At 40.9% G+C, this 9,139-nt stretch overlaps 1 long non-coding RNA gene across 2 annotated transcripts in view; it reads right to left on the bottom strand.

Annotated features, from left to right (window-relative positions):
• Nucleotides 1–3,337: 3,337 nt before the first annotated feature.
• LOC102004911 overlaps nucleotides 3,338–9,139 on the bottom strand; it is a 14,934-nt gene continuing 9,132 nt past the window's right edge. The window contains exons 3-5 of one of the 2 annotated variants that reach the window (XR_263128.2): nucleotides 5,537–5,706; nucleotides 4,064–4,224; nucleotides 3,338–3,798 (exon numbers count right to left, since the gene is read on the bottom strand). This is a non-coding gene — a long non-coding RNA (uncharacterized LOC102004911). The remainder of the gene's footprint in view (nucleotides 3,799–4,063; nucleotides 4,225–5,536; nucleotides 5,707–9,139) is intronic. The other variant, XR_263127.2, reaches the window with a different exon arrangement.

Here is a 9,139-nt window from a genome sequence, read left to right as displayed (position 1 = left end):
CCAAATGAATCAGAGATAATGCTAGCTAGAGGAAATATATTATTCAGGCTGGGAGAGATTTCCAAAGAATGAAGAGAGTTGGGAGGCAGTATTCAGAGCGGCTTTATGGAAGCAGCCAGCACTGGGTTTGAAAGACAGCTGGGTCTCAGTAAAGGCAGAGGAGGGAGTGTAGCCCTTTCAAAGGACAACATAAACAAAGGCAGAGCGTAGAATTTGCAGTCTGTCTAGATTTAGACAATAATGAGTAGACTTGCCTGGCTAGGAAAAAGGCCCTGTGATGAGAAGGAGTGGAAATTAGGTTCTAAAACCAGCACAAACTATCTTTACTTTTCCCCCCAGTAAGAACTGCCCAAGTGACCTACTTTTAAGAGGCCTCATCAAATCCATGTCCTGAACAAGAAATGCGCACTGAAGCAGGAAAGAACAATATTACCATAACCCAGCCACCACCAAGTACTTCTCAAGAGCACTGGTTAACTCCTGACTAGCCAAGGGCTGTTTCTCTAGTCTGGGCTTTATGCATTCCTACCTACCAGTATAAACTGTGTACCCACTACGTGCTAAACTCCCCACGTCTCCTAACAATAAGGGAGCTAGAATTCCTAAACTCAAAGAAATTATACTTCTTCCCCGTTTTTTTTTCTTTCATAATTCTCTGCTCTTCTCCCATTTCTTAAAGGCAGTCTTTCAGGTTTCTCATCAAACTCCAGATTTTCGGAAGGTTTTGCTTCCTGAACATGTTTCAATCATGCTTTCAGATTAAAACAGGAATGAAAGACAAGTCAGTGACTCATTCGGCTTTTTTTTTGTACCGGGAATAGAACTCAGGACCTTGTGCTTGCCAGGCAGGCACTTGTGCTGCTGAGCTATATATATCCTTGGCAGTTTCTTTTTTCTTTTTTTTTTTTTTTTTCCTCATTTTGCTTTGGAGGTGAGATAGTTAAAGTTTGAGTGCCTTCTTTACAATGTTCTATCTTCAGCTATTCTCTCAGAATTAAATGTTGGCTCTATCTTAATTATCTCAGGATTAAGAGTGAAAAGCTGGCTCTATCTTCCAGAAAACTTCCTTTGAATCTCCCTTAATGCTTCTCATGAATTATTAGAAGGGAAGCATTAGAGAGAGATGCAAGACATGGCTCTTCTTGTCCAAATACAGAGGGGAAGTCATGGCCATGTCAAGGTGCCACCATCCAAAGCATGCTTCTGAGCATGTCTGGGGCCATCCAGCCTCTTCTCTCTTCCAACAGTCTTTAGGGATAATACCTAATCTGACATAAATGCTATTTGAATAGTTTTCATACCATATTAAGAGGTATAAAAAAAAACTTTACATGTTCAATGTAGTGCAATTATTTTCCCAAATATTTTCAAACCACGGTTGGTTGAATCTGTGGATGCAGAAGCACTAGGTGTCTGCCTGGCAAGCACAAGGTCATGAGTTCGATTCCCGGTACCAGGAAAAAAAAAAAAAAAAAAAAAAGAAGCACTAGGTGTCAACTCTATTTTCTCACATATGCTGTGTTAATGAACCAACATTTCCATAGCCTTTACAGAATGCTTTCATATCGATGATCTTATTTGTGTCTTCCATGAAACACTGTGAAATAGCATTTATATTATCATCTCTTAATAAGGAAATGGAAGTTAAAAGAGGTTTGAAATACCTTGCTTTTGGTCAAGTAAGAAATGGTGCCAGAAAATTATTTGGGAATTATTCCATGTAGATCTTTCACCTAGCACCATAAAACAAAACAAATCTCAGATGAATTGTCTTAGTCACTCTTCTCTCATTGCTGAGATAAAATACTGGGCACCCAAAGTTAGAGGAAGAAAGGTTCATTTTGCTCACAGTTTGTAAGGGTTTCGGTCCATAGTCGGCTGGCTCCAAGGTAGGGTGGAGTGGCAGAGGGGCATCACAGAGGAGAAACAGTCCACAGCAAGCAGGCAAGCAAAAGGACACTAGCCCTCTTTCTGTCCCTTATACTTTATGCAGGCTGCTAGCCCTAGGGAAAGTGTAGCACTCACATCCTTAATCCTAGCCAGAACTATGCCAGACCAATCACAGGGCTTTTTGAGTAATCACACAGCCTGGATCCCAACATCACACACTCTAGATCCAGCCACCTCTGAAAAGTTTGCACCATGACTGCATGAGGCTTTGGGGGACATCTAGACATAAGCCATAATATGGATTAAAGAGTTAAACAGAAAAAAATAAAATCTTTAACAAAAAAGGAAAAGAAAGCATGCTTAAAGATAAGCCTGATCTCTAGATAGGTTTTTTAGGCATATGAGCACTGGAAGAAACTCCAAGGGAAAAAAATTAATAGGTCAGTGTACACAAAATGGTATATTAAAAAATGTAACAAAGCCAAATAAAGAGCTAACAACCTGAGAGAAAATTATTGAAACTTGTCTTCTCAACCATAGACTTCATGCAAATATCTATTTTTAAATCTTCCTTTTAAAATGAATAGGTATTTTTTAAAAACGAGTAGACAATTTATAGAAACATAAACACAACCATCTAACAAAAATGTTATTCAGATTCAACTCTTGTTTTTTTGAGACAGGGTCTCACTGTATAGTTCAAGCTGACCTTGAACTGACTGTGTACCCCAGCCTGGTCTCAAACCACAGTTGGTTGAATCTGTGGATGCAGAAGCACTAGGTGTCAACTCTATTTTCTCACATATGCTGTGTTAATGAGCCAAAAAAAAAAATCACATCATCCTGGTACCAAAAAAAAAAAAAATCATATAGCAATGGAGAGAGCTACCTACCAAGAACCCCCTGTCTTGGTTACTTTTCTCTCGGTTACTTATTCTTGGTTCTCTCGGTTACTTATTCTTGGGAAAAAATATCTGATGCCCAAAATTTAGGAAGGAAAGGCTTATTTCGCTTACAGTTTGTGGAGGTTTCAGTCCGTACTCGGCAGGTTACAAGGCAGGGTGGCACATGGCAGAGGGCCACCGTTCAAGGCAAAAGCAACAGGCACAGAAGGGAGGAACGTCCATAAGCAGCTTCTTCCACTCCCTTACATATGCAAACTATCCACCCCAGGGCGGGTGTACCTCTCACACCCATAATCACTCAAACTCTAAAAGCCTGCCCCATGACTGCATGAGGCTTTGGGGGGACACCCAGGCACCCCCAAAATATTCAGACACACAGACCAAATAATTCCACTCTCAGAATCTATGCCATAGAAACCATCAGAGGTATTCTCAAAGATTTATACATCTTAATGTTCATCAGTAGTATATAAATAGTAATAATGTGTACAAATTTTATTATTTATATAAAAATACTAAGACATGTTTTTAAATAAGGTACATGAAAAATTTTATTGAAAGAATAAATATATATATGTAGATAGATAGATAGATGTATACTGTACTTACAATATGATCTCAATTCTAGAACTATATGAGTGAACAGGCTAGATTCTCCAGAATGTAGACAATAAGGAGAACTTAGGAGAGCAAATGGATTTACTGGGGAATAATACCTGTGAAAGAAAAGGAGAAACAGCAGGATCATGAAGGAGAGCCCTCAAATTACAATGCATAAGTAGAAAATCTTTGGCAGCCCAGCAGGTAGCAGAGAACACTGGCCATTAGAAGGTCCCATGCTGGAGGAAATAGCCAGGTTGCTATGGCACAAACTTGCCAGTACAGGCTGGGCTTCTCTTAGAATAAGGGACTGTGGCTCAAATGCTGGGACCAGTCCAGGAGGAGTGAACAACTGCAGACAGGGTGTCTCCTGAAGGAGGATCCAAGTGGCCCACATCTGTGTCTACATAAAAAGATCAGAAATGCACCAAAATTGTAATAGTGGTTATGGAATTTTGCATAATTTTTACTTTCTTTATATTTTTCTGTATTTACCAGGTTTTCACCCAAAGAAGCATAATAACCAGGAAAACAGTTGTATACTCAGAAAAACAGAAGTTGTCTTTTAAATGAGGACAAGGCAGGGCTTTCTGTTTGCTTTAGTTTCTCTTACTCTTGTCACTATTCATTCTTTGAGAATGATGGTTCTATTTTCATAGTTAACTTACCGACATGTGTGTTAAGACATTATTTCCAGAACGAGACAAATCATCAAGTTGCCTATACACATACATTGTCTCTGGCTCACTTTCGGATGTCTGCTTCCTCCAAGGCTTCTGAGGAGTTCCCAGTGTCTCTCTCTTTGTTAAACTGCATTGGAAGGAAGGAGCTGGGATGGACAGAGACAGGGTTTGCACTTGCCACTCCATGTCTGCACAGGGCAAGGGTAAGGTTTTACAGCACTGCATCATCTATGAGCCAACATATTATCTATCAACATTCCATCAGAAAACAAATGCCAGATCTCAAATTTTTGTCCATTCATGTATATCTCACTACCTTCAAGCAAGATATAGCTAGTCCTGCAGCAGTTCAGCAAATCTGGAGAATGGATAATCACAAATGCTTTTGCACCCAATGTGGAGTTCTGCCAAGAGTAGGCTGAGACTCGAGACACTGTTTTAACACTGGCTGTGTCAAGGTGTCAGATGACTTCAGACACTTTGTTTTCTTGCCCATAGGAGCAGTGGCTGGGACTAGTAGTTTTAAAATGGCTTTCCTGCCTTAACTTCAGTATGTCTCAATATTCATTTACCAATGCATAAATAGGGCTCTCAGCAAGCCAGCACTATTGTTTTATTGTATTTAAATAACTACATCACCAACTTATCCCCCTTCAAAGGAAAAGATAGATCTTTAAATAGTTCCCCCTGACTGCTTCACTGAGAATTGATAAGGATAATCACATTCACTATTCACAGGCAGCAAAAGGCTGGTAACCATCCAAACACAATGGACAGAAGACTAATTAAATTCGCTACGGCACAGCAGTACAAAGGAATACCATGCAGACATAAATAAGAACTAGGAGACCTACCCAGCCTGTCTATGGTGGCCTTCCAGGACATTTTCCTCCTACCTCCTTCCTCTATCCCTTTTATTGACCCTTCTTCTTCCCAACCTATAAATGTTAAAGGGACCTAAAATCAGTTCCTGGTCATTTTTTCTCTATATTCTTTCTCTACCTTCAATTCCCACTGACCCTCTAGGACAGTGATGGTGAACCTTTTAGACACCAAGTGTCATTCTGTGGCTCCACGATGATTGGAATTATAAGGTGTAGCTGTGCTTACTGGGCCTTACTCATCCATGATGATACATCTGCAGCAGGAGTGAAAGCATAGCTGGGGGACGGGTTTAACGTACTCTCTGCTTAGACCAGGATGGTGGTAGTGAGATTCCTTCACCATCACGTCTTAATATTGGCACTGAGACTCAAAATAGGCATCCTGAGTTCAACATGCCCCGAGCGAAAAAGTGGAACTGCCATCATAGGAGCTCTTCTTTGCCTACGACTCCCCATTCTCTAGTAAATGCGAAACATTTACCCAGTCACTCAAGCCAGAAAGCTTGGAATCATTTTGATTCATTTCACTCACTTTCCATATTCTGTATTCACCACTCCCCAAATTGGAATCTACCTTACCACCCCGCACCAAGCCACTGTCTCCTGCTTCCTGATTCTGCCAATAGCCAGCTGGTCTTCTTCCATTCCACTCTTGTTCCTTGAGAGTCTATTCACCACACTGCAGCCAGGAGGGTCTTTTCAAATCATCCCTCTGCCTAAGCCATTCTGCAGCTTCCCGTGCCACTGAAAATAAAAGCCAAACACCTCACCACGGTGGTAGGGCCTCATGGGCTCTGTTTCCCTCCTTTCCAATGTGCTGCTCTCCCACCATACCCCTGTCTCACTCTCCCTCAGCCTTCTTGCTATCATGTGATAGGCACACCCATAAGCCTTTGTCCACATTATTCCTTCTAACCGGAAAGCTTGCCCACCCTGACCTGAGCGTGGTCCCCTCCTCTCTCTCTCATGCCATCTCCCCAGAGTGGCCATCTCTGGCCATCCTATCCCAAAGAGTCTCTATCATTCCTACCATCCCACCTGTTATTTTCCTGTGCAGCACTTACACTTGCTGACACCGTATTACATAAGTATCATCCCTGTGTTTGTTTTGGTATGTAACCCAAATGTTAAGGAGGGCCAAGGTCTTGTCTTGCTTTTCTGCTGCCATATTCTCGCTGCCTAGAACAGTCAGTACCTGGCTTTCAAGAGGCACTCAAACATTTGTTGAAATTGCTAATGGAAATATGTGCTGTTATAGAACAATCCTCAAGATATATTGTTATATAAAAAAAAGCAAAGTGCAGATGATGTCTGGAATACTTCTGCAAGCACATTAATAGTGGTTGCCTTTGGAAACAGAAACCAATGGATGCAAGGAAGAAGGAAACATAATTTTCTCATAATGATTTTTGTACCATTTGAATTATTTCCATAAGCATGAATTATCTTTTGAACTAAAAAAAATTCTTTGGTCCCTTGTGCTGTTTTAATTGGCCCATGTTACCAGCCACATATGCCTTAGAATAGCTCCTCCACCTCCCCTATTGCCTACCAACATCCTTTTTCTAGTTCTCTGAACTGGAGCCACCATATCTTGTGCATTTTTGTTCTTGTTTTTGTTTTGTTTTGTTTTGTTTTGTGGAAAGAGGGTCCTCACCACCAACACTAAGGACCAAGGTTTGACTTCTTCAGTGTTCCTCCCAAAGGCATCTATCTACACTGTTCCGATGAGCTCCAGGCTCAGTGGTCTGTGGAAAGACACTCTCCATTCCCCTCCCAACGAAGCTGAGAGCTTTGCTGTCCCCCAACTAGTGTCCCCTGCTTTCCTGTCTGGAGCAGGCCATTGGCTGCTCCAGACCTCCAGGCAGCCAATCTAGTTTGTGCCAGTCTCATCACTGTGGGTCATTAGCTTGGACAAGGCTGTTTGTAAAGGACAGCTGAAATGTGCTTTTCAGCAGGAGGTGAAGGAGCTGTTTCCCAGCCCATTGCTTGTCCCTGGCATGGCTCCACAGGACCTGAGACCCAAAGACATAGCAATCTTGTTTGGAAGGTAAAGAAGCAGAAGCCTACATATAGAGTGAGGTAGTTGTCTGGGGTGTCAGGTTGAGGTTGCAAAAGAACCACGACTAAAGCTTGGGCCATCCCATCCCAAGTAGACTTGCTCTGGCTAGCTTTCCCATTCAAACCCTAAATCCAACCAATGATCCCTTTCCTTTGCTGCATGCTTGGTTTTCAAGGGGAGCTGAAGCAGTCAGAGAGAAAGAGAACACATTCACCACAGGGCAGCTTGTGGAGTCTCTGAAAGAGCACTGTCCTCTCCCAGACTTGGCAAATGTTTGAGGCCAGCTCATGAGCACTCTTGGGACTTTTAGGGATTAGTAATCTCCACAACTTGCAGACCTCCATATATACATAACTTCCCTCTCACACTCCAGAATCAAGTACACTTTAAATCCATTACAGAAACCTCTTGCCTTTAAAATAATGAGTGGGTTTGTAATAATAAGAGCAGAGGTCAAATGATCAAACAACTTTTCTATGATGTATGATTATAGGGAAGAATGTTTAAAACACAAGATTCAACTTTGAATGGATTTATCCATCAAGTATTGCAAACACACCCTCCTGTCCTACTCAAAACAAGTGACAAGATTTGAGAATGACAGGTCTGGAGGGGAGAGGGTCAAGAGGCAGCCTTTGTTATAACGCTTCTGAAACACCTCCCTAAGTGTGTTCATTGTCAAGAGTTTTGGGTCCAGTGCAGAGGACCACAATCCTCTAGGATATGACCTCCTCACACATGCTTTGTGCAGTGGTGTTGAAGATCTGTATCCACACAACTGTGTCCCAGTCTCATCCACATAGAGTCCTAAATATAGACAGAGTCCAAGATTTTGGTCCTAAATATACACAGTCTAAGTGTTTGGTCTAGAAACTGCACTAATTGGTCTTGTTGGGCCTAGAACCTCAGATACCCAGGTAGTATCTGTGAGATGGCCTTAGCAAAGCAGCTCTTTTGGAATTCTTTCTTTTTCTTTTTCTTTTTTTCTTCTTTTTGAGACAGGGTCTTGCTATGCAGTTCAGGCTGGCCTTGAGCTCACTTTGTAGCCCAGGCAGGCCTTGAACTCACAATGGTCCTCCTGCTTCAGCCTCCCAAGTGCTGGGATTACAGGCATGTGCCACCACACCCGGCTTCATGAGCTAGCAGTGACATCTGATGCTACTCAGTTACTAATTATATATTATATTCAAACAAGTCAGTTAGTATTTATTACTATAGTTAATATTACTTCAGGAAAACACACTATTTTTTTGTATTGCTATTCTAGATTTTTCACAATCATTATAAAGTCAAGCAAAAGTGATAGCTAGTATCTATTATGAAACCCTTTCCTATATGATAAGTGCCCTGCTAATCAAGTAGTCCTAATGTCACATTTAATGCTCAAGACATCCTTAGTAATAATTATGATTATCCCTTTCTTCTGTTTTGGTGTGTGTGTGTGTGTGTGTGTGTGTGTGTATTTGTCTGTCAGTCCGTGTTTAGTTTTTGGGTTTTGTTTTGTTTTTGTACTAGAGATTGAACCGAGGGCCTTTATATGAATTACATCTCCAGGCTTTTTTTAAAATTTAACTTTTTTATTTTCTTTTATCTGGTCAACAGTCATTTTTTTTTATTATTTTAAAGAGAATAAAAATAATTTTAAAAAAACATTAGAAATGATACAGAATTTCAAAAATTTTTTTTTTATTTTGAGACAGGGTCTTGCTAAGTTCCCCAGTCTGGGCTCCAACTTGCAATCCTCCTTCCTCAGCCTCCTGGAGTGCTGGGATTTCAGGTGTACACCATCATACCTAGTTCCCATCTTAAAGATAACAAAAGTGAAGAGAACTTCAGTAAATAGCTAGTCACACAGCTGAGTACTTAGAGCTATGAGCACCATGAAGACAGTAAATTTTTTGTAGGTCTAACTTTGAGCTTTTTACTATTTAACCCAAAATGCAGTAATAAATCATAGATTAAATTTCATAGAACAGCTCCCGGGTATGTAAAGAAAATCCTCCTTCAATAGTAAATTGTGGGATTTTATTTCTTTATTTTTCTTATTTATTTTGCAGTGCCAGAGATCGAACCCTGGGCCTTGTCCATGTTAGGCAAATGCTGTACCACTGAGGT

This window comes from Chinchilla lanigera, unplaced genomic scaffold (assembly GCF_000276665.1).
Source record: "Chinchilla lanigera isolate Chin_1 unplaced genomic scaffold, ChiLan1.0 scaffold00061, whole genome shotgun sequence".
Taxonomy (NCBI): Eukaryota; Metazoa; Chordata; class Mammalia; order Rodentia; family Chinchillidae; genus Chinchilla; species Chinchilla lanigera.
Note: the sequence above shows the minus strand (reverse complement) of the source record. Positions and strands in the feature narration are given on the sequence as shown.